Genomic DNA, 17,782 nt, shown 5'->3' on the forward strand with positions numbered 1-17,782 from the left:
GGACTGGATTCAAAGTTTCTGGTTAGGTTTTCAGCAGATGGGATACTTTCCTGCTGCCTGGCTAATGACAGGGCAGAATTTCATCTGAGCCAAGTCTACCTCAACCCCTTGGCCTCTGAGACTGTTGACGGACTCCTCTCACAACAGCTGCAGGCAGAAGTGGATGGTGGCCCTACCACATGCCACAAGCTGCCTGGACCATCCCATTTTCCAAGCACCAAGCCTTCATAAAGCCTTCTCAAGCACAAGGATAATTCAATTCCAAAGTGGGCCTACCCTGAAGTTATTCAACTAGAAAATGACAAGCCACAGCAAAAATGTATTTCCATATAAATGTGCAAAAGCAAATCCAGCGCCAAGCAGCTTGAGATGGGGGCAGGGGGGCTAGACAGTTAGATGCATTTTAACACCTGATTTATCATACTTTAACATCTTTCTCTCTGGGCACTTAGCACCTTCTCCCTTGGGCCACCAGGATGCTTGCTAAGGAAGGACATTCTGGAAGGAGACACCTTACCCACTTGGCACAGCCTCATGGGAGGCTGCAGCTGACTGGTGTGTCTGCAGTCGGGCCTGGCAGAATTGAAGTGTGTGATGCCACACTGTCACCAGGCAGGGGAAGGGGGCATGCTGTGCTAGGTGCATACCTGTCACTGTGGGCTGTGTGACAGCACCCAGGTTGCCCCATGTCACTGGGACATCTGTGTCTGGGTCTCTGTCAACCTCTCCGTTGCCAGCTCCCCACCCCTCAGGCTCCTCCTAAGCCCACAGCCTTGCTTTTCACAGGCACAGAAAAATGTCTGCAAGATGCACAAGAATATCATGTCACCTAAATCTAAATACTTTTTCTTGCATGACAAATCCACCACTCCCAGCAGCCATTTATCTCTCTCTCTCTCTCTCTCTCTCTCTTTTCTTTCCTGTTTTATTTGTTAGGATAGAGAGAAATTGAGAGAGGAAATAGAGATAGAGGGGGGAGAGAAAAAGACAGACACCTGCAAACCTGCTTCACCACTTGTGAAGCGTCACCCCTGCAGGTGGGGAACAGGAGCTCGAACCCAGGTCCTTGCACATGGCAATGCGTGTGTTCAACCAGATATGCCACCGCCCAGCACCCCTCCTCTTGTTCTTTCAAGACTCAGTCTGGTCTTGCTTTGTACAGGCTATTTTCTGAGCCCAAACCTAGGGCAAAGCAATTGAGATCTGGCCTGTCCTTTCATTAAGGTTGTCTAGAACTCCTGCCATATATATGCCTGAGATTTTAAATATCCCAAATAGCACTGGGATCCTCAAAGGTTCTGCATTAATGAGGCAGCGTGAAATTTCAAACAGCACCAAATCAGCACGAATAGCACAGGGCAACCTTCCTGATGTGACCCCAGTCTTTCTCTCCGGTCTCCTCCCAGCCTCCAGGTCAGTCACACCGAGGTCAGCACTGAGCAGACAGAACCGCATGTGGTTGCTCTTTGTGGACAACCTGTGCGGGTTCAAAAGTCCTCGCAGAGCGGGCACTCGTGTGTGGAACACTTGAGTGCACCTCCTCCTCCCCCAGAAGTCACCATGGTCCTGACCCCGCCGATGACCCCTGCCTTACCTTCCTCAAGTGTAATCGCCAGAATGTGTAGGCTAACAATGACCTATCGAGTTTCATCTGTTTGAACTTGTTTAAAAAAAAGATTAATTTTATTTATTATATATGAGAGATGGAGTTTCACATAGGACACAGAGAGAAAGAGAGGTGGAGAGGGAGAGATAGAAAGATAAAAAGATGGAGGGAAGGAGGAGAGAGAGAGAGAGAGGCAGGCCTAGAGCATCAACACTTAGGTACATGCAGTACTGGGGACCAAACAAGGAATGTCAGGCATATTGTCTGAACCTTCACATAAGTTATTTTTTTTTTCCTGACTCTTATTTCTTCTACTCAATGTGCTTTGGGAGTTCACCTCAAAGGAATGCACTGAGCAGAGCTTTTATCACTCCTGCACAGCATTTTGACGGAAAGTTATTCTATAATGCATTTACCCATCCTCCTGTGGACGTGGCCATGCAGATAATACCCGTGGGCATACTACTAGCCATCCGCTGTGGGAACTCTTGCATCCAGGTGCTTATGGGCGACGGTGTGGCTGAGGTGAGGGTCGCTGGGTAGAGCAGGTGAAGACCAACTGGTTTCCAAGGACCCTGGACCAGTGTCACCTCTGCCCACAGCCTCACCAACACATGGGATGTCAGACTCCAGATCTGCCAACCACATGAGTAGGAGATGGTATCGCATGCAGCTTGGCGTCCCACTTCCCGGTTATGGATGCAGCTGGATGTCTCCTCTGGACTCAGTGGTTTTGCTCTGCCACGCCTGTGCATGCTCTAGAGAATTCTGTCTCTCCTCCCTGCCTGGTGAGCTCCCGCTCGGTCTGCAATGCCTGGTTTACACGACCCACTGGGTGATACCGTCCTTCCGGCCCTCCCAGCCACAACTCTCCAGGTTTCCCTCTGGGTTCTGTCATCCCTGGGCCAGGTGGTGCCACCAACCCTCCTCTCCTTGCTTTTCTGCTAGTAAACGAGTCTCTCTCACCTCTCTCTATGCTTCCACCCTTCAGAACAATGTCAGCTGCAGAGCAGCTGTTACTATGTTCACTGATGGATTTCAGCAAGGTTACAGTCAGACGTACTCTTGTCAGCACAGAGATCTCACTAAGGAAGGCCTGAGGTCCTCTTCCACTTTCTATGGACCAGCCTCGCACACACAGGGGCTCCTGGCTCTGGCCTCTGCCTCGCTCCTCTGGCTCTTTCCTGCTGTGGACATCTGCTGGGCTCTCACCTCTGGGAGGCTGCCAGCTTCTCCTGCATCTGGCCTCTGGACACTGCACGCCAGACCTCCCTCCCCCAACAGGCTTCACCCAGTCCTCACCTCTCGCGTGTGTTCTTTCCATTCCCTCTGCTACCACCCCCGTCCTTACTTATCCCCCCAGACCTGGATGATGACAGCAGCCTCCAAGCTCGACACCCTGCCCCCAGCCTCTCCCACTCAAATCTGTGCTGACACCAACCCAGCTTCTATTGTGCTGACAGCCAGGAGCCAGGCTGGCTCTGCTCCTCCATCTGATTCAAGCTCAGCCCTGCACGCTCACTCACCCTCCTCCCCTGGCCTCCCCACCCTCTTCACCTCTGTGGAAAAATGTCCCATTTGTAGAGGCTCAGCTCTGACCCCTCCCCCAGGGTGCTGTGGCTACTGGGCCTTGATGAAGGTGTGAGCAGTAGAGGTGTCCACAGTGACCTGAAGACACAGACGACACTGTCAGGTGAGGAAATGCTTGAGAGCAACTGTGGGCAGGAGAGGCAGGAGGTGGGAACCAGAGGGTCCCATGGCACCAAGGTGACATGGTCAGGACAGGAGCACAGCACAATTCCCACAAGGAAATGAGGACTGGGGGGAATGCCAGGGCCACGTCTGATATGACCAACAAGCAGGACAAATTGTCAGGGGCCACGGCAGGAAATACATACTGAGGGAGTGTCCACTGACCCACAGATGACTCCACCCTCCCAGCTAACTCCTCCTAGAAGATCTGGCTTACATCTCAGAGTGACTTTTCCAGAGGAGGCGCTGAGACACACAGAGCTGAGGTCGTTGGTTGGCCATCAGGAAAGTGAACTAAGATGCACATCCACTTGACTGTGAATCTGTGCCTTGTCCATCCCACTGCTCTGCCCAAGAGATGCGCCCCTACCCACTGCACCCCCCCTCCCTGCATCCAGGCTCCATCCTTAAACTTCTGTGACTTCTAGGAAGCTACCCTGCCTCTCTCAGGAGAGTGGAGTAGAAGAAAAAGACCGTGTGTGTGTGCGCATGCGTGCACGTGTGTGTGTGTGTGTGTGTGTGTGTGTGTGTGTGTGTGCGCGCACGCGCGCGCGTGTGTGTCCATCTTTGCTCAAATGGCTCACGTGCTCCTCTGGAATGTGCCTTTTCATTTTTCTGATTAAAATTTTAAAATATTGGTGGGGGGGGGAACCATTATCAGGAATACTCAGTAGAGTTAGGGGGAGGAAGCCTTTAGTAACAGAATAAAAAAATCACTCATCTGAGTCTTACAAGGAAACAAGAAGAAAATGAAGGCATAAGACACACATTCAGTGGAGTGCTACTCAGCAGTTAACTATGTCATGTCCTGCAGGACAAACGGAATGGAACGGAAAATGGTCGTGCTTAGTGAAGGGAATGGAGGACAACTATTGATTTCACTCATATGTGAATACAGAGAATCAAAAACATGAACCTGAAAAAAGAAAAAATGCACATGCACACACACACACACACACACACACACACACAACACATATCTATGACCTTGGGCAAACTATGGTGGTTACTGTTGATGGGGGGCAGGGCACAGATCTTTGGTGGTGGGAATGGTGTGGAATTATATCCTAACAGCTTATAATCTTGTAAATCACTAATAAAAATTTAAAAACTATATTCCATGTGCACCCAGCATTTGGCCAGCTACACATTTAAAATTACACATATTCTACAAATTCTCACAAAAGAAACTACAGACTGAAGTCTTTTTGTAGAATGGGCTGAGAAAGCAAACAACAGTAAACGGATGAATGAAACCACGACTCAACCCTTTTTAAATCCACGTCTCATCCTCAGCTACTGCCATAGAGACACCAAATCTGGCTTCTGGGGGACCCCAAACTGCTTGTCACAAACAGGCCCATCAAAGAAATCCATAGCAATATTAAGTAAAGAAATCCATAGCAATATTTATTAAGTAAAGAAATCCATAGCAATATATATTAAGTAAAGAAATCCATAGCAATAGTTATTAAGTAAATAAAGAGCCACATGCCTGCATGATCATAAGAAACACACAGTGAGTGCCCGCTTCGGCAGCACATATACTAAAATTGGAACGATACAGAGAAGATTAGCATGGCCCTTGCGCAAGGATGACATGCAAATTCGTGAAGCGTTCCATATTTTTTTGAATAGAATTTTCTATAAAAACGAAAAAAATAAAATAAAATAAACACACAGAGCATTTTCCCTGTAACAGAGCAGCACTGAAAGAGCGAGAGAGAGAGATGGTCTTGCTGGCAAAGTGCAGATGGACTGCCTGAACTCCTTTCTTCCCTATAAAATCCTATAGGACAGGATTTTACCTGGACATGGCTGCCAGGTGGAGACTACATCCCCTACCCTCCCTTGCAGCTACGTGTGGCCACGTGACTGATTCATGCTCATGGAATATGGGCAGAAGTAACATCTACGTTGTCCTACACACGAAAATGGCCTGGGCAGTGGCGCATAATACTTTGTCCTAGAACACTCACTGACGAACAGCGAATCTGTCTTGCTCTCTTTGTCTTTCTTAGGTCTGGAGGCCAGAAATGGCACTGAGGTCATGGGACCACACTCTGTGGGGGAGAGGCAACAAACAGCAAGGACTTCCTTTTTCCTCTTCTTTTTTAAAAGATGTGCAAACCACATATCTTTAAACAATATTTTGTTTATTTCTTTATTGGTTAGAGACAGAGAAATTAAGAGGGGAGGGGGACATAGAGAGGCAGACAGATGCCTGCAGCACTGCTCTACCACTTGTGAAGCTTCCCTCTGCAGGTGGGGACTGGGGGCTCAAACGCTGCTCCTTGTGCTTGGTGACACGTGTGCTCAACCTGGTGCACCACCACCCAGCCCCTTTGCTTTTACTGCCAGCAGGGTTATTACCGGGGATTGGTGCCTGCACAAAGAGAGTGAGACATCTGCAGCCCTGATCCTTCACCACTCATGAAGTCTCACCCCTGCAGGTGAGGACCAGGGGGCTTGAACCCGGGTCCTTGTGCATAGCAATGCATATGCTCAAGTGGGTGTGCCACCACTCAGCCCCGGCACTTTCTAAACACCTGTGTGTGGGGTGGTGACCCTACCAACGTGAATTGCTGTCCGTGGACAAGTAAGGCAGCGACAGCAGGCCCTGTATCTTACGTAAGACACCGAAGATAAGGATAGCTTTTATACAACATTCAGTCTGCATCTTAGCAAATGCAGACTCTTAAAATCTTTCTTCGACGTAAGAAGAGCAAGCTAATCTGGGGTCAGATCCAGACCCTGCTACTTCCAAACTGGGATTTTGGAGACCTGCTGAACTCGAGATTTCTTCTCTGTGAAACGGAAACAGCAATAGGGCTGCAGGGAGACTGAGACTGCACGGCTTAGGAGATGCACCCCAACGCTGACGACTGTCCTCATCCTCTGACCCAAAGGCTCTCCTGCTGGCAGAGCCCCAGCCAGGCCACCTGCCTCCCTCATCCTGTGCTGGAGGAAGGAGCCTTTACACAAGTTCTTGATTCAAGTTCTGGATTCAAGAACTAGATTCAAGTTCAAGTACAGGCAAGGTCCTGGAACACTCCCCAAAGCATCTCTTCCTAAACACCCAGCCCACAGCCCCTCATTTCTTTATCAGTAGAGAGTTGTTGAGCGCTTTGTGTGGGCCAGGCACTGGTTCAGGATCTGGGGACACGTCTGAATTAGATCAAGTCCTGGAGGAGCTCCCAGTGTAGGAACAGAGTCAGATGAATTCACTGAGTCAGGTGGTGGGAGCACTGTGGATAAAGAACCAGGGCTGGGAGTCAGGATGTAGCGCAGCAGGTTAAGCGCAGGTGGCGCTAAGCTCAAGGACCGGTGTCAGGATCCCGGTTTGAGCCCCTGGCTCCCCACCTGCAGGGGAGTCCCTTCACAGGCGGTGAAGCAGGTCTGCAGGTGTCTGTCTTTCTCTCCCCCTCTCTGTCTTACCCTCTTCTCTCCATTTCTCTCTGTCCTATCCCACAACAACGACATCAATAATAACTACAACAATAAAACAACAAGGGCAACAAAAAGGAATGAATAAATAAAATAAAAATAATAAAATAAAAAATTAAAAACAAACAAAAAAAAAGAGCCAGGGCTGCAGCAGAGGGGCATTCACTCACTCAAGAATCCTGCGCCCAGTCCCAGATAGACCAGGGTACTAGGGTAAAGAGTGTGGTCATCAGGAATGGCACTGACTTTAGTGCCTGCCTTCCCGCTGCCAATGACATGCAGAAACAACAAGCGCAGAGCCCAGGGGGCATCTGAGAAGCAGCCTGCCAGCCCTGGTGCCCAAGATGCCATAATGAGCAATAGCGGCTCGCTGGATCCCCTAAGGAAGCTTAACTGGCCTCTCCTACAACCTTCCTCCTGCAGCCTCCTAGAGGTGCAGAAGACACGTCAGTCTCAGTGCAACAAGATGGGTAATTGCTTTACAGAAAGCAAGGTAGAAACTTAGTGGAAATTATTATTCTTCCAACATCAGAGGGAGCTTCAGCCTCGACATCATTTCCTATGCTTTGGGGGATGTAAGCTTCGGGAGTGATTTATTTTTCATCACAAGGCAGTTCTGGACTGTAAGAGGCCAAGTGATTAAGACCCTTCATTAACATGCACGATCTCTTTGGGGGCCTCTTCCGGCAGCCCGGGCTCTGGCCAGATCTGCGAAGGTCCTCCTGCCAGAGGGCTCCTTGAGGCTGCCGCCACCGTCCAGATCAATATTTGGAACTGGCCTCCTGGGAAATCACTACTGGTCTGTGGGAGGTACATTAGCAGGACTTCTAGGAGGGCGTGCTGATGAAGAGTTCCACAGCTGTCCCAAGATTCCAGAAAAGGAAAGGCCAGGGGATAGGATGTTGGGGTGACCGACTCAGCTTTTCAAGCCTGAGCCTCTTTTTTCACTGCACAGAAGAGGACCTGTGTTTGCTCTTGTTCCCAGTTTGAGGGCACCTGAAGGTGCAGGGTGGGGGGTGTTCTGACTTCCAGTGGGCTCCCTACAGACTCCCAGGTGCCAGACTCAAGCTAACAGTCCCCAAGGCCAGTGAGTTCATGCCATCTGGTGTGCTTCTGCTCTATGAGAATGCTCACTGGGAAAGAATTAGGCTCCATCATTTATAGGATGGCTTCTGCACAGAGATGTGCCTCTACACTAGTGTTAAAGAAAGTCAAGTAGAATGAAGAAAGAGTATTAGTCTCTTAGCACCCGTTCTTGACATTTATAAACTGGAATGGTAAATTTTGGGGGTGCGGACTCCCATCTGACAGATTCTGGCTGGTAGAACTCAAGACAACCACAGAAATTTGGTGACACAGCAGGCGATAATGTTGAAGTGAAAATGGGGAGGGGGGATTTTTATTCCCAAGTCCATTCCATCCTGATAATGGAGGGCTGATCTGCCCTAGGCACTTCTCAATCATGAGTCAACTTCCATCATTAGGAGAGAGACAGAATGGCAGAGACAGGGGTGAGAGAATAGGCTTAGGGTTTGGGGGCAAGCCCCTTGCAGAGCTGAAATTTAGCACTATGGTTTTTGGGCTTTGTTTTTTTTTTTTTTTGGTTTTTTTGTGGTCACCGTTTAATGGTGTTATCTGATACTGGTTTCTCATTTCCTGACTTAGAACAATACTTTCTCTTAAAATAGATGTGAAATGAAACAGAAAGTGAGCTGAGTCAAAGGAAACTACAAAGAATTAACATGAACTCAGGGAGCTGCAGTGGAAATCACACAGGCCTCAGGAGGACCTTTTGTGATGAGTCAACCAAACTCTGCTGGGGAGAAGGGAGCTGTCTCTAGGCCTCTTCCGGTAGCATTTGAAGACTCCTGGGGAGGAGAGATGGAGCCAGTAAGGGAACAGAAATAACCTGAGTGAGAAGCTGGTTAATGAGGAGGTGAGCCGGTGCCAGCCGGAGTCAGCCAGAGCAGAAGAGAATGGAGTGGAGGTGGCACAGAGCACCAGGCCCATCCCTGCCCCCAGTCAGTTCAAATGCCACCTGGGCTCTAAGCTGTCCCATCCACCAGAGCAGAGTCAGCTAGTCTCCCTGCTCACGTGTCACCTGTCCCACAACTGCTCTACTCGATTATTGGCTCCCTTGGCTCACTCAGCTTAGACTCCCCCAGTTCAGATTCCAACTCCAAACATCCTGGAGTGGTGCTAGAAAGAGTGCACTAGGATCCATCCCCATCTGAAGGACAAAGGACAAAGCTGTCAGCGCAGACTGCTGGGAGGAAGGGTTGTGTGAGTTCCCCAGAGAAAATTCTCCTCACAAGATCCAAAGGAGCCCTCGCAGAGAGGGCAATTCCATGTGAGTTTGTGGAAAACATTTGGATCCTTCTTTTTAAAGACTACAAAAAAGCGTTTAATAAGAGCTGCAGTGCCATTTTGGACCTGGATGAAACAGGCCAGGAAAGGCAGAGATAACACGGAGTTTCTGTAAACACAGAAGTAACTCCTGGCCTTCCTATAAGAAAATGCTGGCTTCCATCTTATGTAACATGAACTTTTTTTTTTTTTTTTTCCTGGAAGGAGAACAGAATGAACTTTCCAAGTCTGCAGATGGTTCTAAGTTCTTCTGGGTGGTGAAATGCCAAACGGATGGTAATGCATGATCAGGAATTTATTGAGAATGTAGGAGAGGTGAGATGAGTATATAGCGATAACTCTAAGGGAAACTGTCACAATGTCATGGGCACAATGAGGCCTCTGGGCTCTGATCTATCCTGAGCAAGCAGCTACAGTCAGGTCATCAGAATCAGAGTAGATACTGGAGGTGGCTGCCTGTGAAGGTCTGTGGACCACAGAGCAGCTGCTCACACCACAGACCTGCATTCCACTGAACTCAGCCACTGCACCTTCCCAGCCTCCCTGAATATCCCTTCATCCATGCGTTACTCTCATCATTGAATAGGATGCACGCACACCGCTGAGTTGTATAGATGGTCCCATATTTCATAACACAGAAGTGGGTGTTGGAGAAAGAATAATGTCTTTTAAGCAAGCTGCTCTAGGTTCAAATCCTGGCTCTGCCACTTACTGCATATGACTATCTGAGACTCAGTTTTTATACCTGTAATACAGCAAGAACATGGTGTATTGCACCAAAGTAAAAGACTGGGGGGGGGGGTTGGGGCATGATGGTGGAGGAGGACCTAAAGGGGGGATTAGATTGTTATGCAGAAAACTGAGAAGTGTTACACATGCACCAACTACTGTATTTACTGTTGACTGTAAACCATTAATGCCCCTAATAAAAAATTTTGAATTACTTTATTTCATTATTAGTGATTTAATAATGATTTACAAAATTATCAGACAACAGATATAATTCCACACTGTTCCCACCACCAGAGAGCTCTGTGTCCCCATCTCCTCCACTGGAAACTGCAGTAGTTCTCCTAAGGTCATAGAAATAGGTTGGCTATTATTTCTATAACTATCTATTAATTTGCTCATTTAAAAATATTTATTTATTTATTTTTCCTTTTTGTTGCCCTTGTTTTTTATTGTTGTTGTAGTTGTTATTGATGTTGTCGTTGTTGGATAGGACAGAGAGAAATGGAGAGAGCAGGGGAAGACAGAGAGGGGGAGAGAAAGACAGACACCTGCAGACCTGCTTTACCACTTGTGAAGTGACTCCCCTGCAGGTGGGGAGCTGGGGGCTCGAACCGGATCCTTAGGCAGGTCCTTGCACTTTGGGCCGTGTGCACTTAACCCGCTGCGCCACCGCCCAACTCCCGATTTGCTCATTTTTCTATGGTCCTGCCTTCCTGCCTTGTCTTCCTTTCTTACTTTGTTTTCATGAGAGTGGCTGTGACACCCGCCGCAGCTGGGGTGATCCACGGGAAGGGATCCAGAGTCCCCACCGTCCCCACTGCGCCTCTGCCCGTGGGATGCCCGGGGCCCCGAGGGGCACCCAGATCCCTGCCGCTGGGGCCCTCTCCCCCGTGGCCCCCGCTCCCTCCCCTATTTATTTGTTTTTTAAAAAGAGCAAGAATGATGCCAACCACCTTGTGGGTGTCGTGGTTCAGCAAGGTAAAGGCAATGACGTATCTAGCAAGGCACTGGACTCAGGCATGGGCCTTCCTGAAGATTCGTTGCATTCCCCTCTCTAAAATAGTACAGTGAAGCCTTCAAGACATGCTTCCAAGGAAGCCTGGCTTTGCTGCAGCTCTTTGAGGTTCAGCCAGGGAGCTCAGCCAAGTTCTCACTGACTCCTGGCTGGTGCTTCAGTGGAGATGAAGCCTAACAATGCCCATCTCCGGCCTGGCATGTGGAATTCTGAAAGCAGCAAATAGTCAAGAAGGGGATGAGTACTGGACCACAAGGAAGGACTCTGGAGGAAGCTCTCCAGTCTCTCCTGGTAACCTATCTGGTTGAGACCACAGTCCCCACTGGACCCTGGCCCACGCAGGAGTGGCTTGCCTGCACTGGGTGCCCGCAGGAGACAGAGGACATTGGGTCTCTGATTTCTCTAGCTCCCAAGGCCTACTACAAATTCTGGCACTGAGCTGGTGCTCAGTGAATATCTGCAGAATGAAAGTCATGGAAGAATGAATGGATGGGTGAATGGATGCATGTATGTGTGGATAAATGAAAGCATGGTTGAATGCATGACTAGATCGGTGGACTAACGGACGGACGGACGGACGGATGGATGGATGACAGATAGATGCATGGGTGCGTGGGCGGATGGCTATGGCCTCACTTTTGTTTCTTCTCTCACAGATGTTACAAGACATCCAGGCCTTCTAAACAAACCTCTGTGTTGCTAGTGTTTTGTTTTTTTTTCTGTGTGTGTCAATATCACTTCAAATGTCTGCATAACATTTTTAACTCAACTTTCCAGAAACTTGCATTTTTCTATATTTCTGTTTTGAGATATATCCACAGACACAAAATTCACCTTTAGAAAGTGTACAGTTCAACTGTGTTTAGTATATTCACAGAATAGTACCAACATTGCCATAATCAGCTGTAGAACATTTTCACCACTGTCAAAAGAAGGCCTCTATTCTTCAGCTATCACCCCTAACTTCCCCAAACTCTACCATAGTCCTAGGCCGCCCATAATCTCCTTTCTGTCTCAGTCTGATAGGACACACTCGGACATTCCATATAAACGGCAGCCTACAGCGCATGGCCTTCTGTGATTTGCTCCTTTCACTTAGCATAGCGGATTCTGGACCATCCAAGCTGGGGCACTTAGCAGTTGGGCCATATTCCTCTTCTGGCCAAATCATATTCTCACTGTATGGACCTTTTATTTAACCACTCGTTAACCAGTAGGCATCTGGGTTGTTTCTACATTTTTGGCTCTTACAAATAATAGTGCTATAAACACATACAAATTTTTGGGTGGGGATATGTTTTCAATAGTTTTTGGTATCCACCTAAGAATGGGCTAGCTGGGTCATACAGTATCTGTACTTAACTTTTTGAGGAACTGTGAAACTGTTTTCCAAAGTGGTTACACCATTTTAAATTCCCATACCATACCAGTGCATGGCGGTTCAGATTTCTCCACATCCTCACTGATATTATTGCCTTTTTCTTTTATTATTACAGTCATACTAATATGTTAAAGCTATCACTGTAGGGGCCAGGTGGTGGCACACCTGGTTGAGCGCACATATTACACTGTGCAAAGACGCGAGTTCCAGCCCCCATTTCCTACCTGCAGGGGGCAAGCTTCACAAGTGGTGAAGCAGTGCTGCAGGTATTTCTCTGTCTCTCTCCCTCTCTGCCTCTCCCTTCCTCTCAATTTCCGGCTGTCTCTATCCAATAAAGATAATAAAAATATTTTGATTAAAAAAGCTATCACTGTGGCTTTTGCTTATTTCATTATAACAATTGATAAGTTCCCTTAAACAATTGATATTAAATAGAATTTATTCCTAGCACACTCCCACTCTTGTGTCTGCTACTGCCCTTGTGCCAGCTGGAGAACAGGGTTTGCTGAGATCGGATGGTCTTGGACATAAGACATTGGGCAAGGGCTAAGACCACCCACAGCACTCAGACAGGCTGGGGGATTTACTATGAAACCACAGAGAAGCATAACTGAAAAAGCAGGACTGGGGGCTGGGCATTAATTACATAGTAGGAAGTGCAAGGACCGGCGCAAGGATCCCAGTTCGAGCCCCCAGCTCCCCACCTGCAGGGGTGTCACTTCACAAGTGGTGAGGCAGGCCTGCAAGTGTCTACCTTTCTCTTCCCCTCTCTGTCTTACCCTCCCCTCTCAACTTCTTTCTGTCCTATCAAAAGATCAAAAACATAGCCACAGGAGCAGTGGATTTGTAGTGTAGGCACCAAGCCCCAGTGATAATCCTGGAGGCAAAAAAAAAAAAAAAAAAAAAAGGCAGGACCCTTATCAAAGTTCAGTCCCTGGAGATTTTCCTAGTTATTCTGAATGTTTTAAACTGTAAATATGACCTCTGGCCCCTGACTCTATAGTGGCTCCCACACAGCTTATTCAATGAGTGTCAAATATGACTCACATGCACTGAATTATGTCTCCCGGAAATCCATATGGTGAGGTTTTAGTCCCCGCTACAGTGACTGTCTTTAGAGACAAGGCTTTTGAGGATGCGATTCAGGTCAAATGAGATAAGGATGGGGTCCTAATTCAACAAGACTGATATTCTTATAAGGAGAGGAAGAGACAGCAGGGATGTGAGTACATGCAAGAAAGACTAAGGCCTCGGGAGGAGGTAACAATCTCCAAGTCAGAAGACAGCTATCACCAGAAATGAACCCTTCTGGCACCCAGATGTTGGACATCCAGTCTCCAGAAAATAAGATTGTGCTGCTTAAGCCCTCTGGTCTTTGAAATCATATTACAGCAGCCCAGCATAAGCAGAGTATGAAGAGGTCGTTCAAACAAAGGCTCTTGCACCAGTTATCCCAAATGTTCTTCTGTCAGGTACTCTGGACTACAGATTCTGAAGAATCCCTGTTGTTTACAGCTCCTAGGTTGTTCCACCATCATGAGATGCAAACTACTCCAGAGACAGAGCAAAGGTAAAATGTGTGGGAACTCTACGAGATGGTTCCTGGTCTCAGATTACTCTGAGACAAAGGCAGAAAAATAAAACGTCAAACCTCGTTTTCCAAATCTGAGCATAAGATCTTGCGCTTGTCTAAAAAATGTCCACAAGACGCTCCCACCCCTAGCCCCTAAGCCTTGGATCTGCCCTCTCGTGCTACCTCTCACAGGCTGATTTGCTTTGGCAGCGAAACCTTTACAAACTTGACAAAAGCGAAGACTTGGAAAGAAAGCACATGCATACCAGGTTGGTTCTTTTGTTGCTCCCGAGATGAGATGTTGCCTCCCTAAAACCAAGTCTGAGGTGCTCTGAGAAAAGATGAGAGGCCATGTGGAGGAGACCTGAGGTGTTTCACCAGTAGCCCGCCAATTGCCAGGTGTGTGAAGAAAGCCATCCGAATCCACCAGGCCTCTGGGAACGCAGCCAGGAATGGCACAAGAGTCACCCAGCTGAGCCCAGAACAACTGCAGTAGACGATGACAGTGCCCCCACCCCAAAATGTCCTGCAAGAGAAGTCGAAGAGGCAGCATGGCCCCTTAACAGCAGCCTCACTCTCTGCGGCATGAACATTTCCACACGAGCCGGACAGACATTCAGAACCAGATGTATGATGCCAGTGACCGAAGCAATGTAAAGCATCAACCACAGAATGTTAATTGGCCACTTTCACTCAAGTTTGTTGGCGCTGGTTCCCAGCTGCACTCACTAAGGGTTGTTTGGCTCGCCTGTGAGTCAAGGTTACAACTCAAGTAATGTCACAGAGGTTTCACATGGAATGAAAGAAAAGGTTCTAATTATTCCAACTGTGTTGTTATTTCAAAAATAATTTCACCACCAATGGTTTCCTTGTGACTTTCCTGTTTGGTTTTGCTTTGTAAACAAATTACCCAGCGTCTCTACAAGTTCATCAAGGAGTTTGAAAGCTTGCTGAAATGGAACCAAGTTTTAATTGTTAAGAAGAAAATAAATAACCAGAAGACCGAGGGAAAAATGCGCAGCTGGGCTTTAGGAGGGGAGAGCAGTAAAGGTGGGATTCACAGAGCTCGCCCACTCTGTCCTCACTCTAGGTCTCCTCTGCTGATGCTGGCCATGAGGCGGAGGGGGCAGTGTGAGCTAATGGTGAGTAACAAACAAGTCCAGCACACTTCTTCAGCTTTCCCAGTCGATGCTAGGGGGAGCCAGGCAGGCCTGACCAGGGAAGAAGAGCTCAGACTTACATCTCATCTGCAAAGTGCCAGACGCTGATCCAGTACAGGTCAAAAGCACATGACCACCTCAGGAGAAAGGTGCTTTTACTCTCCTTGTTAAAGCTGAGAAAACTCATGCAGAGATTAGCTGAGGGGTAGATCCACTGCTCTGCACCTTGGTCATGTGGCCCTACTCTGGGCCCCTCTGTCTGGTGGTAACACCCACACTCTGTGATATGCAACCACTGACTTGCATTGCTTCCCAGAATTTCTCCCCAGTTTCTCCCCAGAACATGTCTCCTCAAGAGCAAAAAGACATGATACACACGGTGAAATTTCTATCATGTCCAAAGGCAGCTCAGTGCTCGCTCTCTCTCTCTCCCTCTCTTCCCCCACCTCTCTCTCATAGAAACAGAGAACTAGAGGGAAGGGGAGACAGAGAAGGAGAGAGAGGGGGGGGAAAGAGAGAGACCTGCAGCACTGCTTCACCACTCTCAAAGCTTTCCTCTGGCAGGCGGGAAGCTGGGGCTTGAACCCGGTGTGCCAGCAGCTAATTTTATGAGCAGCTAGTTTTCAGCATGAATCCACTAGAGCATTCAGGACTGGGGTAACTGTTCTGCTCTGTCAAGGAGAAAGTCACCAGCAGCCATAAGCAACTGCTTGCCATTTCCTCTCCTGGCCTTGCTCCTCCATTTGGGAGCCCTGACATCTTCTGCTACACTTTCAGCTTCCTAGACGTCTTCTGGGTTTTCTGTCCTCCTACAATTTATCCCCTTCTTTTCACTCTCCCCCCCTTGGATCCTCTAAGTAAGTCTCCTGCCATCTTCCTGAGATTCATCTGTCCCTGGGCATCACCTAGGTGTCTACATCCCTTCTAATCACTGACAGCAGAACCACTAAGTTGGAGAAGTGAGCAAGAAGCTCCCAGTGAAGGAGAGGGAGATGGTGAATTAAAATTTCTCCAAGGGAAAAAAAAAAAAAAAACACAGTCATTGATGCTGGGTGGAATATCCATAAGTTATTCTAGCCACATGTCCCTTCTTTCTTTCTTTTTTTAAATATTTATTTGTTTATTTATTCTCTTTTGTTGCCCTTGCTGTTTTATTGTTATAGTTACTGTTGTTGATGTTGCTGTCATTGTTGTTGGATAGGACAGAGAGAAATGGAGAGAGGAGGGAAAGACAGAGAGGGGGAGAGAAAGACAGACACCTGCAGACCTGCTTCACTGCCTGTGAAGTGACTCCCCTGCAGGTGGGAAGCCGGGGTCTTGAACCGGGATCCTTATGCCGGTCCTTGTGCTTTGCGCCACCTGCGCTTAACCCGCTGAGCTACCGCTTGACTCCTTGTCCCTTCTTTCTATGTAATAGATTATATGGTGTTTTCCAAAGAGGTATATTGAGATCCTGACGATCAGGATCAATGAAATAGTTCACTTGGTTTGTTCTGCTGTATATCTTAGTACTTTTCAGCTACCAAATTGCAGATGCTACCATGACGCCAACCTGACTTCCCTGGGCAGACGACCTCACCAATGTGTCTTGGAACCTCACCTCCCCAGAGCCCTGCCCCACTAGGGAAAGACAGAAACGGGTTGGGAGTATGGATCGACCTGCCAATGCCCATGTCCAGTGGAAAAGCAATTACAGAAGGCAGACCTTCCACCTTCTGCACCGCATAAAGATCTTTGGTCCATATCCCCAGAGGGATGAAGAACAGGGAAGTTTCCAATGGAGGGATGGGATACGGAACTCTAGTGCTGGGTATTGTATGGGATTTGTAACCCTCTTATCCAACAATCTTGCCAATCATTATCAAATCACTAATAAAAAATAAATTGAAGAAAGATGTCTTCACACTATGGCCCACACCAGGCACTTGTCTAAATCCCGAGCCACAAAGGCTACTTTCTAGTTTAGAGCCATAAGGCAAAGATGGTGGTCCATCTCACAAAGATGGAGAATGCCCTTCTGCGCCATGCCAGGCTCCAGGTGACCTGGGAGGTGAGCATTCATCTTCTAAGCCTCAGTCCTTCTAGCTACAAAACGAGGAGCCTAGCATGGAGCGCTGGGGTCATGGACGGCCCCTGCATGGAGATTCCAGTGCAGTGTATGATCACCTTTCCTTCCAAGAAAACTGTTCACACTCACACAATCAAGATGTCAAAGGGTATACAGACTCTCATGCCCTGGAGCTCATCGCCAACTCTGAGAAGTCCCCACAGTTAGGGAGAGTTGGTGACCTGAAAGGTACTTTTGTACTCAAGTTTCGAGTTCACCCATGAGAAAAAGCTACAGTTATAACATGCGCAATGACCCATGCTTCTTGTTGAGGCAGATTCATTATTAAAAATAGTATTTACTTATTTATTTACCTACTTACTTATTTATAGGATAGGCCACAGTGGTGCTCTGGCATCCGTGGTACTTGAAACAGAACCCAGGTTATGATGCTCAAGGACCCCAGTTGGAGCCCCCACTCCCCACCAGCAGGGTGGAAGCTCTATGAGCGGTGAAGCAGGTCTTCAGGTGTCTATCTTCTCTCTCCCTCTCTATCTCCGCTCCCTTCTCAATTTCTCTCTGTCCTATCAAGAATAGTAAAAAGGAAAAAAACAAAAAAAAAAGACCTCAGGGAGCAGTGGATTTGTAGTACTGGCACCAAACCCCAGTGATAACCCTGGTGGCAATCAAAAAAGAAGGAAG

General features: G+C 47.9%; 1 protein-coding gene and 1 non-coding gene across 6 annotated transcripts in view; one reads left to right on the forward strand and one right to left on the reverse strand.

Moving 5' to 3' along the window:
* MGLL (monoglyceride lipase) overlaps positions 1-17,782 on the reverse strand; it is a 125,123-nt gene that overhangs the window by 95,724 nt on the left and 11,617 nt on the right. The window lies entirely within an intron of this gene.
* On the forward strand, positions 4,882-4,988 carry LOC132535361 (U6 spliceosomal RNA). The gene has a single exon (XR_009547144.1). It is a non-coding gene; the product is annotated as a U6 spliceosomal RNA (small nuclear RNA).

The sequence above is a fragment of the Erinaceus europaeus genome, chromosome 21 (genome assembly GCF_950295315.1).
Source record: "Erinaceus europaeus chromosome 21, mEriEur2.1, whole genome shotgun sequence".
NCBI classification, from domain to species: domain Eukaryota; kingdom Metazoa; phylum Chordata; class Mammalia; order Eulipotyphla; family Erinaceidae; genus Erinaceus; species Erinaceus europaeus.